Source organism: Mchenga conophoros, linkage group LG6 (assembly GCF_057382185.1).
Source record: "Mchenga conophoros isolate Kocher_MC1m ecotype Shallow Benthic linkage group LG6, M_conophoros_male_GT1.1, whole genome shotgun sequence".
NCBI lineage: Eukaryota > Metazoa > Chordata > Actinopteri > Cichliformes > Cichlidae > Mchenga > Mchenga conophoros.
This window is the reverse complement of record NC_140531.1, coordinates 2981894-3004172: the sequence shown is the minus strand read 5'-3', so window position 1 is coordinate 3004172 and position 22279 is coordinate 2981894. Positions and strand designations below refer to the sequence as shown.

The window sequence follows — 22279 nt, the reverse complement described above, 5'->3', positions numbered from 1 at the left end:
GCCTGCTCTGTCTCGCTGTCTCCTTTCTTCTCCTCTTCTGTCCTCCATCTCTGCATCCTTGGTGCTTTTGTCTCCAGATTTCAGCTGGTACTTCCGTGGGTCTGATTGATAAGCCGGCTGGCTTCAGGACAATCAGCTGATCTCTGGAGTAACCAACCCATCCAGTGTCAGCTGCTACACCACGGTTCCATTGCAAAATGAAAGTAACAGTTCCACTGCAACAAGCAGAACAAAAATTCTCTTGATTCAAATGTTTATTAAGAAAAAAACTATTAAAACAGACAAACACTCTAAGTACTAATTAAAGGACAAAGAAATAAGTCAGAAAATTTTTGAAGTACAGAGAAAAAGCAGGAGCAATTGAAACAGCCTGCATGCTGGTTGACATATGTACACTCGATGTGCAATTTCACTACAGATGATCTTTCAAACCATCTGTCCTCTCTGTCCAAAATGTGAACATTGGCATCCTCGAAAGAGTGACCTTTGTCCTTAAGATGCAGATGGACTGCTGAGTCTTGTCCTGTGGAGGTGGCTCTTCTATGTTGTGCCATGTGCTTGTGAAGTGGCTGTTTGGTTCACATTTTGGACAGAGGACAGATGGTTTGAAAGAGGAGTGAAAGAAGCCATCTATGTCCACTGTGAGCGACCATCTTTGAACAGAGGCGGTGGTTTACGACACCAACTCTCTGCCATCTATAATCCAGTTTTGAGATCCCTTCCCAGACGCCTTAACGCCCACTCACATCCTGAGCCATCTGACCTCAGGAATTCGCATGATAAGGTCGGGCCAGGTTTCACAATGAGCTCACCCGAAACCCTGGCTGATTGGGACCCACACCCAGTTTCACACCTTGGCTCAGGGGATTAGAGGATCATCAGGGGGTCCTTTTGTCCCTCTTTGGGGGGTTACTCCCACTAGGTTTATTTCTGGGACTCTCCACCATTTGACCTTAGAACTGAAGACGCTTCTCGGATGAGAGGTGAAACGTCTTCAAGTAACTTAAAGAAGTCCAGACGCTTTTCTTTGCAAGCTCCTTTGACTACGATACAGAATGCCTTGCCAGGCACAGAGAAGTGAGTGATGCCTCTCCAGTTTGTGCACTCGGAGGTGTTGCCCTTCTCTGGTAGCTTGACTATGGCGCCCTTTCGCCAGGGCAGTACTGTGCCACTTTGCCAGCACTTGTTGAACAGGGTCATCAGTTCTTCCACCATGGCTTGGCCGCCAAGTTTTTCTAAGCCGTCCGCTTTGTTGTTTTTGAGGCTCTTGATCGCGATCTTCACTTCCTCGATGGTGATTCTGCCAGTGTTGACCCCAAGCTCATCTTGGGAATTCTCCGCCTCGAAATTGTACGTCGTGGCAGGCTCTGGCTGGTTAAGGGTCTCTTGGAAATGTTCAGCCCATCATTTGCTTTGCTCTTCTTGGGCGATCAGGAGCCTTGACAAAATGGTCCTCGATCCAGTAAGCTCGTTTACTATGTGGTATAGGGTCTTGGAATCATTCCGATCCGCTGCATCCTGAGTTTCAGCACCTTTTCGTTCGAGCCATACTTTCTTGTCTTTCCGACAGCTTTTCTTCACTAGCCGATCTAATTCTGCGTAGCGTCAGGTTCCTGCCTCTCTGGCTTGTTCGGTTTTGGCCTGCTCTCTTTTCAGCAACTACGCTTCGCATAGCAACGACAGTGTTTGGTGTATGATTCTTTATCCAAAACTCACTCCCACAGTCAATATCTTTTCTGTCTAATCTTTCCTAAACAGCTACTGCCAACAACTACAGCTTACTAAAGTTTCATTTAAATGTAAAAATCTGAAGTGATACCACTACACAGTGGTGTATAAGACAGAACTCAGAGGTGGAGGTCACGGAAGTCACTGGTCAATGAATCTGGCTCTCAGGTCCTTGTTCACAAGTGAAGGGAGAGCGGAGTAGGAGACTGTGGAATCGATTGGCATGTCCAGTCTGTTGTGGTAAAAAGAGCTGAATGTAAAAGTAAAACTGTACTATTCTTACCCTCACTTATGACCAATGTTCCCTCTAAGCTGCGCACGTGCGCAATTGCGCACTGCTGGCACGGTCTCTGCGCACAGAAAATCTGCGTTGCGCACAAAAAAAATCTAACCTGAATTGAAATTAAAATAAATACTTTAACAATTCTGTTTTGCAGTGTTAGTCAGTGACTGGCTGCTCCCGTATGGGATTAGAACGATGCCACCTTATCCCATAGTCCAGCCAATAATGTGATTTACATTCGTATATACGCAGCTAATCAACGTCGCAGACAGGCTTTTGACAGCGTCTTTATGTGCCGGTGTCTTAGCACACCGGTGTTTTAACTAGCAAAGCGGCGTGGCTGATGTGGAGTGAAGCCACGTTAATGACAACGTGTAAAACCATTGGAGATGTGAGGAGGACAGACGGAACAATTGACGGAAAAAGTGTGGACTTTATACCAGTTTTTAAATTGTGTCAATCGGCCACGTAAAACCAGAGTTATGATAAAAATATCTGCAATGTTTGATTTTCTTGCTGAATGCTATCGTTGTTTATATTTACTGTGGGAAGAAACTGTAAAAACTGCGTTTTATAAGAAAAAAGGCTCGAAAGCCTGTGAGCAAAAACAAACTCCACCCCCTTTCCCTTTCCTATTCGTCCAAAAAAGTACCACGTCGACCAATCAAAAAATGATATGGCAACGTGGCATCTAGTTGTTAAGAAACGGGAAGAAGTTTTAGGAGTGACGGCGGTCCTTTGAGATATGAGAGATTTGAGACGTTTAGCGCAAATCTTGTGTAGTTAGTGTGTAGTGTAGTCAATAGTTTTGTTGTGTGTGACTGTTGTTCTCCTTGATCTCATAGTGGACAGAAATTATTTTTTGGAGTGGCACAAATAATTTGTGTGGCATCAAATTTGATGCAGAACAGCTGATTGTTCTGTAAATAGATTGAAGTGTTTATTTAAAAACACCTTGTCTGCATTTAAAAAAAAAAGCTGCAAAAAACTTTGTTGTTTGCCAAACTGAGTTACTTTTTTGAAGAAGTAACTATATAATTAATTGCCCAGCATTGGTCATTATATACTATATTTTGCAGACAGAGTTACAGACTCTCTCCCAGACCACAGACTCATACTCATAATACTAGTCAGAGCTGTATAAAAAAAAGAAGAAAAAAGTAAGTTATGTTTTCGAAATTGGAGTTCAAGTTATTTTTACTTCCAATAGTGTTAACATATTACACAGGTCAATAACTAGATTTTTTTTTAACTTTTCATTATAAGTGGGCTAAAGCAGTTAATTAAAAGTACCGTAGTCTAACATAAATGTAAATGCTGTAATTTTATTATTTTAATAAACCATGTAACTTGGATGGATACGATGCTGGCGTGACCACAGTGCACACGTCTGATGTCGCTCACAGTGGTCCAAGGGATCACTCGGGGAGTTTGTGTGTTCACTCAGACACGTGAAAAATTAGAGGGAACATTGCTTATGACCTGCTCTGGCTCTGGTTAGTGACTGAAAGAATGACTCAAGTGGTGTCTGGAATCTACCCACAGCTTTCTCCTAGAGATAGGGTGAGGAGTTAGGTCATTCAGGAGGGGCTCAGATTAAAGCCAATACTCATTCACTTTGAAAGGAAACATTGGTAGTAGGTAATAACTTTGAAATGACCACATTATTGTGTTCTTGTTCTATTACCACTTTATTACCGAGCTGTATTTGCATGGTGTTTGGGCCCTTATTATCTATTTACATAAATTTCAGTGTAATATTACTCAGCTGTAATGACTGTTGCTACCATGACATTACTTGGATTTTTTTGTTGTTATTTCTTTGGTAATTGCATGGTAATAAACTAAACTGCCACATTATTACTAGGGCTGGGTATCGTTAGTGATTTCTATAATCGATCTGATTCCAGTTCACAAGGTCCCGAATCAATTTGATCCCCGATTCGATTCCATTTGGTTCCATTTGAAGCAGGGAAATTTTCCTCAGGCAGTCAGAAATATTATAATTCTGATGATTTATCAGTACTGACACTTGTGAGACTTCATCAGAAGTGTGACCATTATAGGAGATGCCTTTGTGCCAAAGTAACTGATTACAAAACAGAAAAACATTCTCCTGGCCTCGCTTTTTATAGCAGATAACCTTAAAAATATTCGGCAGTAGAACAAAAACAAAAGAAAACCATGAATCAACATTTGAACATTACCCAATGCTGCTGAAGTGAAGCAGAGTGAAGTTACAGAGTTTTATCAGAGACACAGCTAAGCATTTTGCAATTTGGTATAAAACATTTAAACTTCTTCGGTATTGAAAATCAGAAATTATTCTTGTCAGAGGTCATTTTTGAAAAAACAAAACAAAGAAACAACAAAGCAGTGGCCGACAGCGCTGTAAACAAAGGTAGACTGGTGCATAATAAGCAAGCTAATAATGCAGAAAACAGATTTGAGATGGGAAACTGTTCTTGAAGTACACTGAGAGAGAGAGCTGTGTAGGAAGTGTGATTTTATTGTGGTGGAAGCAAATCAGCAGAAGTAGGAGAGAGTTAATGACAATATTTATCAATTGTTAAGCGTAGTTTAGATCTTCTTTTGCTGCTGGTTCAGTGAATTTTGGTCAGAGAGTGACGGAACCTGCAGCTTCAGAATCTGTGAGATGTCGGCTTTGATTCTGATGTGTCGGGTCTGTGCTTTGTTTTTACGTCTTTGTGTGGAATCTGCTCTCATTTGCTGTTTTGTTTGGTGGTTGTTGAAATAAAAGCTTTAACCTGAGATTCTAGTGTTTCTGGCAAAATACATTTATATTTAAGAATCGATTCAGGATTTAATGAATTGATATTACGTTATTCGGAAAATCATTGGCTGGATGGATGCTGATAATAGTTTAGTTTGTACTTTGGAAAAATCAAAATGTAATAATGATAACTTCTTATTTGAGGACTTTCTTTCTCAACTAAATATAAACCTACTCTATCTTGAACTGTCCTGTAGTGACTCGTTTCAGTTCTATTTCTTTCAGGGTCACATTAACTCTTTTGCATAAGATATGTTCTATTTTCTAATAATGTTTCTTTTTGATCCCACCCTTCCACTATGTAGGCCTCGTTGTTAAATCACCATTAGTATCTCAGTTGGGAGCCAGTTTGATGTTGCTCGGTGAAGTTTGGTAGAAATAGATTAAACTGAGATCTGTTTTGGTTTTGCAGATTCCTCTGATCAAAGTTCCAGGGCAGCTCCCCACTGTAACCAAACAGAACCAGATGACTGCTGTGATTAGGCGACTCCATTGGAATTCACAGAAAAAGACAAGAACAGAGGTATGTGCATATATGTGTATTCATACTGGTGGTGGTTCCTAACAGCTGCCTCTTGGAAGCAAGATATGAATGCTGACCACTCAACAGAGGAGGTCCTATGCTTTGCTAATGAAAAACAGTACCTATATGAGTATTTAACTGAACAGTTATACCCAATAATTTATATGTCATTCTACATCAAGCACGACAGTTTGGTGCAGGTCATCCATGCAACATGTAAACACATTACCCCAGTTGGTTATTAACTTGAAATGATATTTGGAAAAACACCAACAGCAAAAGCAAAGATTGCACTGTAGCGCTTTAATGCTGTTCTTGTTGTTTGCCGTCTGTGTTCCTCTCTGCATTTAAAAATTTCCTGAAAATCATCTTTACAACAGCTAGCCAAATGAAGAGTCTCAATGAGTTAGGTGTGTCACTGTCGAAGTCTTACATCCCATTTTGTACACTGTAATTCACTCACAATACTGATGAAACCACATTTACAGCTGATTTTACTACACATTTATAGGCTGTATAAAAGGTAAAGACTAAAAATGAAGCACAACTATTTCTTATATGGACACAAAGAAAAGTAGTTCGAGGAGACACGGCCAGTCACCAGATCATCTAACTTTATGCTCACCACTTCAACTGTTCATTTGTGGAAACGGACCATGGTTGAAACCAAGCCATCGAAGTCCAGCAGTGACTCCAGGCTGCTTGGAAGGGTGGTGAGAGTAACCCTCTGAAAAATTGTATAGACTGTAACATTATACAGTTGCTCACATGCAATGTTTGAGGCCACTACACCTGCAAAAGATAGGCTGTTTAAGTATTTTTTCGTTCTCTCTTTCTTGCTGAAGCAGAACAGAATATTGTCATATTTTATGTGTGACCGAGAAAACTCTTTCACAACTATGGACCTCCTCTGTGTCCTGCCTCTTTTCATCCTACTTGGCAGCTCCATCTTCAACAGTCTCTGTCCAGTATATCCACTATCCCTATCCTGCACACGTTCAAACCATCTCAACCTTGCCGCTGCACACATTTCTAAACCAGTTTGTCTTGGCCTCTCCCATTAAAAATCTTTAACTACATTTTCAACTCTGGCACTTCACTCATCTCCACCCACTTTCACACCCACATTGCTTTGGATGATTGACTCCAGGTATTTAAACTCATCTACCTTTAATATCTCTACTATTTGCATGCTCACTTTTACAGCCGTCTCCTACTCATTCACACACGTGTTCTGCCTTGCTTCTACTTGATTCCATTCCTTTTTTTTCAAGTGCATGCTTCCACCTCTCCACTCTCCCTTCCACCCGCTTCCTACTCTCAGTACAAATCACAATACTGTCTGCAAATATTATAGTTCTCGGAGACTCCTGCCTAACCTCATCTGTCAGCCTGTCCATCACTTCTGGAAACAAGAAGATGCTCAGAGCCGATACCTGATGTACCTACCACACATTTTACCACTGTCTTGCTGTCATCATAAATGTTAGTCTTACGTACTTCTCTGACATTCCTGACTTCCTTATGCAGAACCAGCATTTCTCTAGACATACAACGACACAGTGCAGCTAATTAATACCATTTCTGTACTTCGCTATTAGCATTTTCAAAGCAAACACTATACCTCGCTATACCTCTTCATCCTTCCCCAGGTATTTCATCATTCTTCCCTTTCAATCATTGACTCAGCCTTCACCTACTTTCTTTTCTGTACCACCAAAGCCATTCTATAGACTATCTGATGCTGCCTGCCTTATCTCCTACAGATTACACCTTCAGAATAAGATTCCATATTATTTACATCATTTTAAAGCTTGAATACTTATTTATTTTTCAACATAATCACCTTTTCGGTCAATGCATTTTTGTAGATGCTGTGGCAGTTTTACAATGTCCATGTCATACCTGCTCGCCGCCTCTGCAGAATCACCTGCCGGACAAATGTTCTTTCAACTTTGGCAACAGGTGGTAGTCACTGGGTGCGAAGTCCAGAATGCAAGGTGGGTGATGAAGTTCAAACCAAAGTTTTGCTGGAGAGCGACAGTTTGACAGGCAACGTGTGGACAAGCAGTGTCATCCACACTTAGGAAAATAAATAAGTCTTCAAGCTTTAAAATGATGTAAATATTATGGAAAATAAACGGTTGTTTGTATTTCTAAAACAATAGGAGACCTTACTTTTGGGATTGCCCTCGTATATAAATGTGAGTCATTAGTATGGAAATTCATTCCATCCACTATTTTTTAAAAATTTTTTTAAAAAGGGTATTTGAGGGAAAAACAAAACAAAAACTTTACGGTGATAAGGTTACCTCTCAGTAGCACCTTACTATGTACTCCTACTGGCACCTTCATCTGTTATCTCCTTGTAAGTATCAAGACTTATACGTATCTTTTGAAGCCACCCCAAAATTTCATTCTGTTCATCTGGACGTAGCGTTTTCAGTCGGAGAAACATTTCATCACTTATCCAAGTGACTTCTTCAGTCTCAGCTGACTACAGGTTTCACCAATCTTATAAACAGTACATTGCATTAGGACTGGAACTGGCACCACTGGGAGGTAAATGGACTGGTTCTTATATAGCACTTTTCTACTCTCCCGGAGTACTCAAAGCATATATATCCTGGCAATCCTCCCGGCACTTAACAGCGTACACTATGTTACTCTGTCTGTGTCGGGGGACCCGATCCTTGGGGTGGACCAATTTTTGGCACAGCGTGTTTTGGGGTTTAAAAGTCACAGAGACCTGGTGTTGAGATAAAATGCGTCTCAGCTGTTTCAATACTCCTGACACGTACGGGATCACTACAGGTTTTCGTTTAGGCACCGGTTGTCCTTTTCTTCTGGATCACCTGGAGCTTTCTTTAGAAGCCTTCCCAGCTTTGACAAAAGTCCAGCTGGGATAACCACATTTACTCAGAGCCTTCTTGATGTGATGTTGTTCTGCTTCCCTGGCCGCTGTGTCAGTGGGGATGGAGTTCGCTCTGTGTTGCAGCGTCCTGATTACACCCAGTTTATGCTCTAGTGGATGATTAGAGTCAAACCTTAGAAGCCTAACCTGCCACTTTTCATATCCTTCCTGGTGAATTTGATGTGTCAGTCCATCGAGTTAATGTGATCCGTGAAATGTGGTACATCCTGAGATTGGATTTTTACCCAGGTGTCATCCACATACCTGAACCAATGGCTTGGTGGTGTTCCAGGGTAGGATAGCAAAGCTTTTCCACTTCTTCCATGTACAAGTGGGCCACGATGGGTGAAACTGGGAACCCATGGCACACCCATGTTTCCGCCTGTAGTACTGACCCTTGTATGTGAAGTAGGTGGAATGAAGACACAGTTAAGAGCAAACACACTTGGTTGATGCTGAGAGTAGTCCTGTTGCTGAGTTTGGGGTCATCCTGTAATCTCTTACGAACTACCTCCAGTGACTACCTTCAGTGACTGGAACGCAAGTGAAGAGAGATGTAACATCGTACGAGACCATGGTTTCATCTGCCTCCATAATGACATCTCTCACCTTCTCAACAAAATCCTGGATGTGGATGTGGTGTTCAGAGCTGCCTACCAATGGGTTGAGGATCAACTTTGGGGATTTACTTACCTGGATGATTGAGCATGCATAAAGACCTTTTGAAGCCACATTTGTGTAGCTCTCTGTAGGTCTACTTTCGTTGGTTAATCTGGCCTTCTGATTCTCTGCCTAGTGAATCTTAACAAGTCTATACAAGTTTTTGTTTTATTTTGTGGAACCACATGTCAAGTTTTGGGCATTTTAGGAATCCTAACTAATTAAATGCTGCACATCTTTCTTTGCACATTGTACATTAAACATCAGCTTTCTCCCCTGGTTATCTGTCTGAATCTCATACATGGCCACAAAACATTTCCCTTTATTATTCAATCATGACTTTCCAATCCCACTTCTGCTATTCAGTTACATTATTTAAGATGGTCTCCAGAAAGTATTTTTCATATTTGCTCAATAATTTGAACCATGTGTCCATTCATATGTCTTCATACACAACACCATCTTTAGGTTTTGTGGGGTATTATCAGGTAGTAGTTAGCAGGTAGTCAAAGGAGCTTGCAAAGAAAAGCGTCTGGACTTCTTTAAGTTGCTTGAAGACGTTTCACCTCTCATCCGAGAAGCTTCTTCAGTTCTAAGGTCAAATGGTGGAGAGTCCCAGATATAAACCTAGTGGGAGTAACCCCCCAAAGAGGGACAAAAGGACCCCCTGATGATCCTCTAATCCCCTGAGCCAAGGTGTGAAACTGGGTGTGGGTCCCAATTAGAGCAGGGCGATATGGCCAAAAATATTTATCACGATATATATTTGAAAATTTGCGATAACGATATAACTGACGATATAATTGATGCGAGACAAAATACAACTCCACAACATTACTAGCGCAAAAAGACAACCTTCCATTTATTTTCACTTAAACAAGAAGCTGGTTTTTATGTACATTAAAGCTTTATAAAAATGTAACAGTGCAAATGCAAATTCCTTGCTGAAAGTTTAACCCAAAGGCATTTCCAGTAGAAATGGGCTGACATATCCTGAGCATAACCATGTATAATATCCACTGAAGTTAAAAAGAGGTGCTTTGCAACATTAAACTGCAGTGTGCAGTACGCATTTTTCGGACCATAAGGTGCACGGGATTATAAGGCACATTAAGCGAAACAAAGCAGTCAGATAAATCAAACTTTATTAAACTCATTCTTCTTGCTTCCTCCACTTCTGTACCATTGATTCATTAATGTTGAATTCTCTGGCAGCTGTTCTATTCCCATGTTGTTGCAGTATATTAATGACTAACCTCGTATTGTGGATGGATTATCTCAGTTGTTCTCCTGACTGAAGTTTGGTCCGTTTACAGCATCCTGCCATGCGATTGCATTTGTCTCTAACCATGAGGAACCTTCACGTTAACTTTTATAAGTGGAAAAGTGTTAGTGTTCGTCCTCCAGCTTCACTGTTTATGTTATGCTAACATAGCTGTGTCGCTAGCGATCACGTAGCACATCATTATATACCAGCTAGCCCAACTTCAGTAACCCTACAAACGTCACTGCTGTTTAGTTTCCTGTCTTCATTTATGTTGGAAGTGATAGCAGAGCTGTACGTTTGAATTTTTTCAGAAATCTCTCAGTCAGAACATGCTATATCATGCTTAGGTAACTAGCGAAACTAGCGAGCTAACTTCCGCTAGCTTCCTGCTAACTTCTAACTCCGTTAAATGTAATAACTTTTGTTTTCATGGATGCCTGGAAGTTAAACTTTATAGTTACACCTGGTAAAGCAGCAATGCTGATCGTTTTATTAAAGATGAAAGAATTTAGACAGTTTTTAACTCTCAGTGATGCTGCAGTGTTGTTTGACCTGAAGTCAAATATACGGAGTTTGGGACCCAGATTACTCCCAGATTTAAGAGCATCTTAGTCCGACAAATACGACAATAACAACGGCCGCTTGCATGTTCTGCAAAAAATGTGCTTTGTTGTGTATCTGACGGACAAACACCAAACCAGTTCCACATCACGGAAGTTGCACCATTTTTACAAACCAACAATCGGCCATGTGCGTATGAAAACAAAGGCACTGCGCATGCGCGTTTTACTCCCATTCTATATTTCATTTTCCTATCGTTGCCTAACATTATACCGGTATTACCGTGAACGGTATAATATGGCCCAGCCCTAGTCCCAATCAGCCAGAGTTTCGGGTGTGTTCATTGTGAAACCTGGCCCCACCTCATGCAAATTCCTGAGATCAGACGGCCCAGGATGTGAGTGAGCGTTAAGGCGTCTGGGAAGGGATCTCAAAACTGGATTATAGATGGCCGAGAGTTGGTGTCGTAAACCACCGCCTCTGTTCAAAGATGGTCGCTCACAGTGGACATAGATGGCTTCTTTCACTCCTCTTTCAAACCATCTGTCCTCTCTGTCCAAAATGTGAACATTGGCATCCTCGAAAGAGTGTCCTTTATCCTTAAGATGCAGATGGACAGCTGAGTCTTGTCCCATTGAGGTGGCTCTTCTGTGTTGTGCCATGCGCTTGTGAAGTGGCTGTTTGGTCTCACCAATGTAGAGGTCTGGGCACTCCTCGCTGCACTGTACAGCATATACCACATTGTTAAGTCTGTGTTTTGGTGTTTTGTCTTTCGGGTGAAGCGAGGAATGCCCAGACCTCTACATTGGAGAGACCAAACAGCCACTTCACAGTTTCACACCTTGGCTCAGGCGATTAAAGGATCATCAGGGGGTCCCTTTGTACCTCTGTGGGGGGATACTCCCACTAGGTTTAAATCTGGGACTCCCCACCATTTGACCTTAGAACTGAAGAAGCTTCTCGGATGAAAGGTGAAACGTTTTCAAGCAACTTAAAGAAGTCTAGACGCTTTTCTTTGCAAGCTCCTTTGACTACGATGACCTGGATGACTGAGAACCTTCACAGACATAGTTAGCAGGTAGTAAACTTTATGGTAGGGGAGTTTCTGCTGTTTCGCATTTTCTGCAGATAGAAGTTCAGTCTCGTGTTACGCTTCTGATAACGATGGCAGTGTATGCATCCCCATATTATGCAACAAAATAGCTGTATCTCCCTGAGCACAGTGCAATAATTCTTTGGTGCAGGCTCTCTCTCTCTTGGCCTTTCAGCCAAATCGCAGACTCTCACACTATTCTTTCCTGGTCTTCGTTAATCTTTCAAACTGGTTGCAGGTGCTCTCTCGCTTCTCTCCCTCTCAGCCTACATTGGCTTTTCAGCCTGGTCGCAGGCTCTCTTAGTCCTTTTTTCCTGGCCATTGACTCAAACTCCTTTTCATCTTCTACTTGCTCTTTCCTCTTGCTATCTGGACCCTTCCCCAGCTTCCTCTTGTTAACATGAGTTTCTCTTAGGATGCGTATTTATATTGTCTGTTTTCAGCTAATAGTCATACGTTGTCATTCTGTAGAGTCAGTTAATTTTTTTGAGGGGTCCTGTCCTAAATCCTATCACAGCTGGCATTCCACTGTGCCATGATGGGTCATTGGAGTCTCATCAACAAATGTTCAATTCTTCCAATTGATCTCTTCCTGTTGAATGAACCTTATCTGTACGTTAAATAACAAAGATCTATAATCACTCATCTGCCTGCTTTCCTGGGTATTAAGCTGATTTCTGTTCTTTACATCACTACCACTTTCCCACGCTGTCAATTTCAATACTGACCTCATTGCTCTAGTCCAATCATCTTCCTTCCCACCTTTTTGAGCCAGTTAGCCTCTGCTTTGCATGGTTTAAATCTGTGCTCTCCATCATTCTCCCTTTCAGACTCTCATTTGTGCTCCACCTCATAGACAACTCAGTCAGAGATCCATCCAAGCCCCAGTTTTTATCCTCACCACCACCAGCACCTGGACTCCAGGGAGTCGTATCCTAAATCTTATTACCGCTGGGAGTTTGTTCTGCCATGATGACTCATTGGAGTTTAATCACCAGTTTTCATCATTGGCAATTATCATGTTCAGTTTTCAAGTTATCGCTCCTTATTCAGATTATACTGCAGAAAAACGGTCACTCAAATTGCGCCAGCCCTTTGAAAACTGACCTTATGCAACGTTTGTTGCTTTATATCTAATATGTAAGTAAAGAACAATATGTTCCATTAAACAATTGTATACCTTTTTTTTCCCAAGTTGTTACATCACACTATATACAGTGGGGCAAAAAAGTATTTAGTCAGCCACCGATTGTGCAAGTTCCCCCACTTAAAATGATGACAGAGGTCAGTAATTTGCACCAGAGGTACACTTCAACTGTGAGAGACAGAATGTGAAAAAAAAATCCATGAATTCACATGGTAGGATTTGTAAAGAATTTATTCGTAAATCAGGGTGGAAAATAAGTATTTGGTCACCTCAAACAAGGAAAATCTCTGGCTCTCACAGACCTGTAACGTCTTCTGTAAGAAGCTTTTCTGTCCCCCACTTGTTACTTGTATGAATGGCACCTGTTTGAACTCATCATCTGTATAAAAGACACCTGTCCACAGCCTCAAACAGTCAGACTCCAAACTCCGCCATGGCCAAGACCAAAGAGCTTTCGAAGGACACCAGGAAAAGTATTGTAGACCTGCACCAGACTGGGAAGAGTGAATCTACAATAGGCAAGCAGCTTGGTGTGAAAAAATCAACTGTGGGAGCAATCATCAGAAAATGGAAGACATACAAGACCACTGATAATCTCCCTCGATCTGGGGCTCCACGCAAGATCTCATCCCGTGGGGTCAAAATGATCATGAGAACGGTGAGCAAAGATCCCAGAACCACACGGGGGGACCTGGTGAATGACCTGCAGAGAGCTGGGACCAAAGTAACAAAGGTCACCATCAGTAACACACTACAACGGCAGGGAATCAAATCCCGCAGTGCCAGACGTGTTCCGCTGCTGAAGCCAGTGCATGTCCAGGCCCGTCTGAAGTTTGCCAGAGAGCACATGGATGATACAGCAGAGGATTGGGAGAATGTCATGTGGTCAGATGAAACCAAAGTAGAACTTTTTGGTATAAACTCAACTCGTCGTGTTTGGAGGACGAAGAATACTGAGTTGCATCCCAAGAACACCATACCTACTGTGAAGCATGGGGGTGGAAACATCATGCTATGGGGCTGTTTTTCTGCCAAGGGGACAGGACGACTGATCCGTGTTAAGGACAGAATGAATGGGGCCATGTATCGTGAGATTTTGAGCCAAAACCTCCTTCCATCAGTGAGAACTTTGAAGATGAAACGAGGCTGGGTCTTCCAACATGACAATGATCCAAAACACACCGCCCGGGCAACAAAGGAGTGGCTCCGTAAGAAGCATTTGAAAGTCCTGGAGTGGCCTAGCCAGTCTCCAGACCTCAACCCCATAGAAAATCTGTGGCGGGAGTTGAAAGTCCGTGTTGCTCGGCGACAGCCCCAAAACATCACTGCTCTCGAGAAGATCTGCATGGAGGAATGGGCCAAAATACCAGCTACTGTGTGTGCAAACCTGGTAAAGACCTATAGTAAACGTTTGACCTCTGTTATTGCCAACAAAGGTTATGTTACAAAGTATTGAGTTGTATTTTTGTTATTGACCAAATACTTATTTTCCACCCTGATTTACGAATAAATTCTCAACAGTCAATAAACGATGTCAAGCTATCATTTATCCTAAAGAAAGGGCAACGTGAAAATGTCAATGATATATCTTGACAAGTATTTTATATGTAATCAGAGGGCCTGTGTTTGTGAATTGTATTTCTCATGTGGTTTGTATATGGCTTGTAACTGAATGCCCGGTTTGTCCAATAAAGATGATATTTTCTTCTACAACCCTACAATACAGTGGTGTGAAATAGAGGTTGCCCCCTTCCTGATTTCCTTGTTTTGTATGTTTGTTACACGTAAATTTTTCAGATCATCAAACAAATGTAAACATTAGACAACAATAACACAAGTATTGTTTCTAAATGAAGCTTTTTTACTGTGTTATTAAGGGGAAAAAACCCCAAACCCACATGACTCTGTGTGAAAACGTGATTCCTCCCTGAACCTAACAACTCCTATCAAGCATCTGCGATAACTTACAAAGATTCTTTTATAGGGAGGAATTTTTGGCCTACTCATCTTTGCAGGATTGTTATACTTCAATCACATTGGAGCGTCTTCAAACTCAAGCCACAGCATCTCAATTGGATTCAGGTCAGGACTTTGACTAGGCCACTCCAGTCTTCATTCTGTTTTTTCTGGATAATCCATCATATAAAACTGAATCAAATGAAAAAGTCTCTTTTTAAAATATTTTTTATTAGTTTGAATCTTTTAACTTTATGCACATTGCATTAAGCAAAAATTTAATTATTTGTCTTGAATTCGAAGAAATTCATGTAACATTTAAACCTATTTTCTGCATATTCCAGCATATAAAATAAAATAATGTTTTGTGTTTACACTCATTCTTTCAAATAGATGCAAGTAAAACACAGCAGAAAATAAATAAAATCAAAGACTCAGTGTCCTGTCACATTCCCGTGGCAGCGTGCTCGGTGCTTGCTCAGATTTGAAGTTTAATTTTTCACTGTGGAAAGACGTTTTCTTCCCACGCAAAGTGAACAGCAGACACTAATGTTTTCGTCACTTTTTACAGAATCAAACTCAACATAATGTCAGTACTTCCACACTTCTGTACTCTCTCCCGCACTCCATATTATCCATTGTTGATCTGCACACGTCTCTTGCTGCCACGGACGTCGCATGCGCTTACATCATTGTCATGAGACACTCTCACAAACAAATTAATGACAGTGTAGTAACACAGTAACGCAGTGTGCTTACGGGAAAGTAACAGTAATCTAATTACTTTTTGCAATAGTAATCCCTTACATTACTTGCTACTTGAAAAAAGTAATTGGATTACTAACACGTTGCTGCCCATCTCTGGTTCCAAGTTTTCACCATTTGTGGATCATGACTCTCACTGTAGCTCGCTGGAGTCCCACAACTTTATAAATGGCTTTATACTGTAAGGCTCAATATCGTGGACTGAATAAAATCTAAATTGAAGTCAGTCAAAGGTGTGATACATCACAGTTCATTCATGTTCTAACCGGGGGGGGGCATGTAGGTTTGCACTACTTTTGCCCGTTAATAATAAACACCTTCATTTAGGCTACGTCCACACGTACACGGGTATTTTTGAAAACGGAGATTTTCCGTTTTCGTTTTAAAAAATAATCCCGTCCACACGTAAAGGCAGAAATGAAGGAAAACGCTGCTAGGAACATGCCAAAGCAACAGGTGGCGATATATTTCTAACCGTGCAGAAATGTTGGCCAATCAGAAGTCTAGAAGCCTCAGTGGGAAAAAGTAAACAAAGCTGGGGCATAGAAGCAGAACAGAGTCGTATGTGTGGAGGGACAGTAACTGTGTGTATATGTAAGCATTTAAACACTGAATTAACAGTAACAGTATTGTAGAAATTCATTTCACTGAAACAATAACGTGGCGCACAGTGTGACGTCACAAAAGGCGCACACCTTTGACGCTGCGTTTTCTCCGTTTTTCTCGTCCACACGTAAACGCAAAAGTTTTCAAAAATATCCACCCTGGCAGGCGTTTTTAGAAATCTTCATTTTCAGTGACCGAAAACGCCGTTTACGTGTGGACGAAAGGTGCAAACGCATAGAAACATCTGCGTTTTCAAAAATACCTGGGTACGTGTGGACGTAGCCTTAGAAACCACATTTTGTGTTTGTGTTATCTTTGTCTAATATTTACATTTATTTGATGATCTGAAATATTTCTGTTTGAATAAAAAATGAAATCAGGAAGGGGGCGAACACTTTTTCACACCACTGTACAATATACATCCAGTGTATATTGCCAGTACTGTTACAGAAAAGAGTTTCCCCTTTATGTATCAAAATCATTATAATAAATTGCCATATATTGTCATAAGTATTCACTCATCTCCCTTGACACTCATATGAATTTGAGTAACATCCCATGCTTAATCCACAGGGTTTAATATGATATTGGCCCATTCTTTGCAGTTATAACAGCTACAAGTCTTCTGGGAATCCTCAGGCTTTCCACAAGGGTTTTTTTTTTAAATGGAAATTGTCAACCATTTTTCCAGAAGCACATTTGTGACGTCAAACACTTAAGCTAAATGAGAAGGGCTGGGTTGTGTTCTCCACTCTAATTCATCCCAAAGGTTTTCTGTTGGGTAGAGGTCAGGGAGGCCAAAGTCAAGTATCTCTAATTCTTATCACTTCTATTCCAAACATTTTCAAATCAGTGCCGATGTTTCAGTTTTTTGATGTGTTGTTGTTATGGTTAACATTCTGAAGTCTAATCCACAAAGTTAGTAACCTTACCCTCACCCATGCACTGATCCTACATTTTTGAGGATGTCTAAATGGAGTTTTTGGGGAAAAGAATGTACACAGTAGTAGCAGTAGACTAGCAAAACAACTGCAACACACAAATGGGAAATGTCTTGTTGTTTATTCTAAAAAAGTAATCACGTCTTTTGTTTTCTCAAAAATAATAAACAATTTTTATGAGGAAGGATAGAAGTTATTGTAATAAAGCACAAGTTCCAAATGATATTTTTTCACCATTAGACACTTACACTGAATATACTAAATGTAGTGCATAGTTAAAAATCCTGATCTGATGATTATGTGTTACAGTATATCTTTTTTCTGTCACACTCTCATCTGACTGCCATGTTTCTTAACATAATTCATTAGTTACTGTGGTGTAATTACTGTGACTATTAACCTATACAATGAGTATTGATTGATCTATTGTCATTACCACTGAAAAGCTCATAATTTTCACCCTGTCACTCCACCACTCATTCTATTTTGTAATCAAAATGATCAATCAAGCTTTCAATATGCTTGACTTAATTACTCCTATTCAGTTTATATTAAATATTAATTTAGAATTGTCTCAGTAAAACAGCCCAAATTAAACTCTATAAATACAAAGTGTTGTGTTTATATGTGTGTAATATTTATATGTACTAAAATCCAAACAAAAAGTCTTCAATCTACTAAATAATAATAAATACCTAAAAATAATTAAGGGAAGCATGTGCCTGGGATTTTCTTGTAATTCCTTATTCATTTGTCATACACGTGTTCTGTACTAAACTTCCTGTTACTAATGTGATCAGCACTGTCTCATGAGAGCTGCACAAGCATGATTAAAAATATTGCAAATATGGAACTTGAGAGCTTTGAAGGTTCTTCTTTTAAAATGGCTACAATAATTCTCTCATGGGGAATTTCTGCAAGCATATGTGTTATAGAATTTAATGTATATTAAAATCCCCACCAGACTTCCACACTCCAGTTAATTGCTTATTTTTTGTTGTTAAAGCTTTGGTACACGCAAATAACTTTGGAAACATTATTTGCACAATGTATTGTATTCTACTCCCTTAATTTAGACCTCTATAGCGCAGTACACGTTCAGCATGAGCATGAGATTTTATTTATGTAGCTGTTACTTCAATATTGCCATGTTAATATCTGTATTGTGAACAACAGCTGTCACTTCCAGAGAATGATCAGATCACTTAAAATATTAAACTATTAAAAAGCATTTTAAGTTGCTTTATTTTCCCCATCATTTTTGCTGTCACCTCATATTTCTCAACACAGAGATTTAATACCAGTGGTGTTATGCAATGGTTCCAGTATGACAGCTACTCTTATTCATTCCACAGTAACATTTTAAAAACTGCATTTAGTATTTTTAAAGTGTCTGTCTGGGATTTGCTATAATTCACTTTAAGCTTCTCTTAAGCTGCTCTAAAGGCTTCATGCATGTGTATAATATTATGTCATCTCTTTTATCACGAGTCCAAATATCGAGTAAAAGGCATAAAGAATGTTCAGCAACAAGGACAGCAAGGTAGTTTAGCCCTCACACATCTGTGATCTCAGCATCCTGTAGGGAGACTGAGACAAACTAAACACACAAAAGATTTAAGAAGCTCTCAAACATGTCAAGGTTTCTGCATATGGTGCAATGTTTTTACTGACGTGGTTCCATGCAGGGAAAAGGGAAGAAATAAACATGATAGACATCAGCAACATCTGCACTGTTACAGGTAGTAAAAACTGTCATTTTTTTGCACCTGCAAATGTTTTCTGTATATAAAAATCAGGCTGTGGAACATTTGTTACTCTGATTCCCCAGATAATGCTGAGCCCAAGTGTGAGGATGAATTTACTTAAATAAGTAAATGCACACATTAAAAAAAGCAAAAAATAAAATAAAATAATTAAACACACAGTGTGATGCAAAGCACTGATCTCTGTCTTATTGGAGCCACCCGTTATAAATGCTTCCAGACTAATCCATGCAGGGTAAAAAGTGTGGCCCAAATGGCTGATATTTATGTTCATGTAAGGTAAATGGAATGATGAATGCTACTTTTATTGGCCTGCTTGGCATATGTTTTCCAACAAGATGATGAATGGTCGGCATTAGACAGCTTTCTTAAAAGGCCTGTCTTGAAGAATCCATAGGCCCTGATAGTGGAAAGATCACTCTAAGAAAACACATGCATAGCGTGCGACGGTACTTACCAGAAAGATTACACTTTGAAAAACAAAACAAAAGAAAAAAACATTGTTTAGGCATTTTGATGGGGATTTCTCCAACATCCTGACTCTGCAGAAATAAATAGTATTAAAGAAAAAAGCCCAAAAATCTCAAATAGAAACTTCGTGTAAACATGTGTGAACCAGAACTTGTTACTTTGTACATTTTTTGTGATTCACCTCAACAAACTAAACTGTTAGTCGTTGTTGCCTTTTCCTGTTTAGTGCATGTGCTGATCAAGTGATATGAAAAGGAATTTTATGCTCCGGTCAGAAGTTACTTTCGTTGGCGCCTCTCTGTCGTCCTCCACCAAACCATGCACTTACCAAAAGCCCACTGGTAAAGAGGCATCCAGCCCCTTATCTCCCCAACTCCCCCCCCCCCCCCCCCCCCCCTTAATTGGGTGATCAATTATTAACACATCAATAAACTTCCTGAATAAGTAATGGAGTTAAGGCTTATGTGGAGTTTCAAGCCCAGTGCCCAGACAGTTGGCCAAATATTTGCTGTTAGTGTCTATTGTCTATTTATCGGCTCTGGTAATTTAAATTTTTAGGTTGTTATTTAGTTTTTCTGAGGGGATAAGTGTTATTATTCATTTTGATTTCGGGCTGGTTGGTCAGCAAAAGAGAACTGAAAGGTAATAATGACAAAAAAAAAAGAAACAGAAATGACATGCAGTCTGAAGAAGACTGAGTGTGTAGAGGTGGTGAGTGCACTTATTTTCTCTCCGGCATTTATTAGTTAATGAGCTGAAAGACTTGCAGGTAGAAGTGGATGAACTTGAAAAGTCCTGGCTGTATCATTAGTGAGGCCTGGACAATTACACTGCAGTATTGTTAGAAAATGTGTCAGTATTCTTTCAGCATAGGAAGCAGCAGATTTTTAAAAAATTTAAAGTAAAAAACTTGTCCTTTCCTCTGGGTCTGAATGCACCCCTGTGCTGCAGAAAACCGATCTATTTCCTTATGTATTTTAGGGATCAGTGTTATTTTGTGTGTCTCCTTTGACAGATGTGCACCCCTCACTCTCAACTTCACCCGAGTTCTAATGTTGGGTGAGCAGTTTAACAATACAGACAGCAAATATTAAAATCACGTGTGTGAGTTTTGAAGCCTCTGATCATTGACCTTTTTGTAAAGAATTCGTTCAACGAAATACTTCAGACAAGTCCGGCCACAGTGTGATTTGTACTACAGCAGCCTGTGAGGATATTCATTTTCACTTTCCATTGCTCATCAGGTTGATTTGTTCATTTGGGAGTGAAGCTCCATTTGCCTCAGCTATCACAGCTCTTTCATCTGGCTCACGCTGAGCCATAATAACTTCCTCTTTTGTTGAACTCGTCTCTCTTCTCTCTTCTTCCTGCACATTTCCTCCTCTCTTCAACTGTTCATTTCCCTCTTCTGGTTCCTTGCTAGTACTTTTGGAGTTTTTTCATTCTTGCACAAATCATACTGTTCATCACAGACATTTGAAAAAAGATCTATAACTTATCTGGATGTTTTGTGAAATTTCCTTGAAGTCAGACTGAACTTTTTGTAAATGGCAGTACTACCGAAAAGACAATGTTGCTTTCTATGTTTTTTGCAGAGAGATATGGCGATAATATACAAAGATATAACTTTTTGTGTTTCAAAAGTGTTAATTACATTCTAATATCAAGATCCAATATCAAGTTACAGTAACAGTATGAATTGCATTTAAAATATAGTCAGAAATGCACAGTCTTTCATTTAGTGGACAGATTATTAATTGCAAATCTCTCTGAATATAAAATAAACATTTGGAAATATTAACAATTATAGGAATTCTTTGATGATGTTTGATGCAAGAATGTTGTTTCTAACTGCATAGGTGTCCTGCAACAAATTGCACTTCCCACAGCCAATAGTTAGCAGTGTATGGACCAGCGTTGGCTGCTATGCAACTACCACAACAAAACACATGCATGTAACAGCTTTTGAATGGCTGTGACTACTGTGCATAAAAGTGCTACTGAAGCTGTAGAAAAAAAAGACTGTTTTCATTTCTTGAAACATGAGGTCATGATTGGATCATGGAAGTAAGACTGCAAAGAGCATCGCTGGCTTGAATTTTTTTTCCTTTAAATGTTTATGGCTACACTGAAAGCCCTCGGTCTGTGACTTTCTTCTGCTGTCCCTCTAACTCTAATCAGCCCACAGACTTCTGCTCCAAATACGTACCTAGGTGCTGAAAGTCTAGGTGAGATGTACTCTGGATGTAAAAATGAAGAAAAGTGGCATTTGTTGTCATTAAGAGTGATTACATAATCAATACAATGCTATAAAAAAAAAGAGACTTTCCCACAAGTGACAAATATCAAATTGATTTGTATCACTGGTGACTGTTGTTGCAAAATTGCAGTTCATTGAATGAATCCATAGTAAATGTCAACTGAATGTCACAGTTTCTTTTACTTTATTTGTGTCTGTATGTCTTTCATTGACATTTATTCTCTCAATTAGGTGACATTTAGCTTGACTGTTTAAAGATAAGAAACACTCAATAAAACAAAGTAGGCTGATGAGCACCATTTGACATCATTTAAATTAATAGTCACGGGTGCTCCCATAGCTCAACTGTTTGTGCGTTATCCATCTATTGAAAGCATTAAGCTCTTTCTCAGGGTCAGTAAATCTGTAGGCGAGTGGAACAACTCATTCGTTTTTGAGACCAAACTTCTTATAGAGCTACAAGAAGGAGCTACCAGAATAGTGCTAACCAGCTCCATTTTTAACAGTTTGGATTTGGAGCAAGGGTCCAGTGTTGTTGTTGTTG

At 39.9% G+C, this 22279-nt stretch overlaps 1 protein-coding gene across 1 annotated transcript in view; it reads left to right on the top strand.

Annotated features, from left to right (window-relative positions):
- tenm3 (teneurin transmembrane protein 3) overlaps nucleotides 1-22279 on the top strand; it is an 810020-nt gene that overhangs the window by 286383 nt on the left and 501358 nt on the right. Inside the window, exon 3 of the mRNA XM_085275827.1 lies at nucleotides 5218-5328. The gene's annotated coding sequence lies outside the window, so the exon portion shown is untranslated. The remainder of the gene's footprint in view (nucleotides 1-5217; nucleotides 5329-22279) is intronic.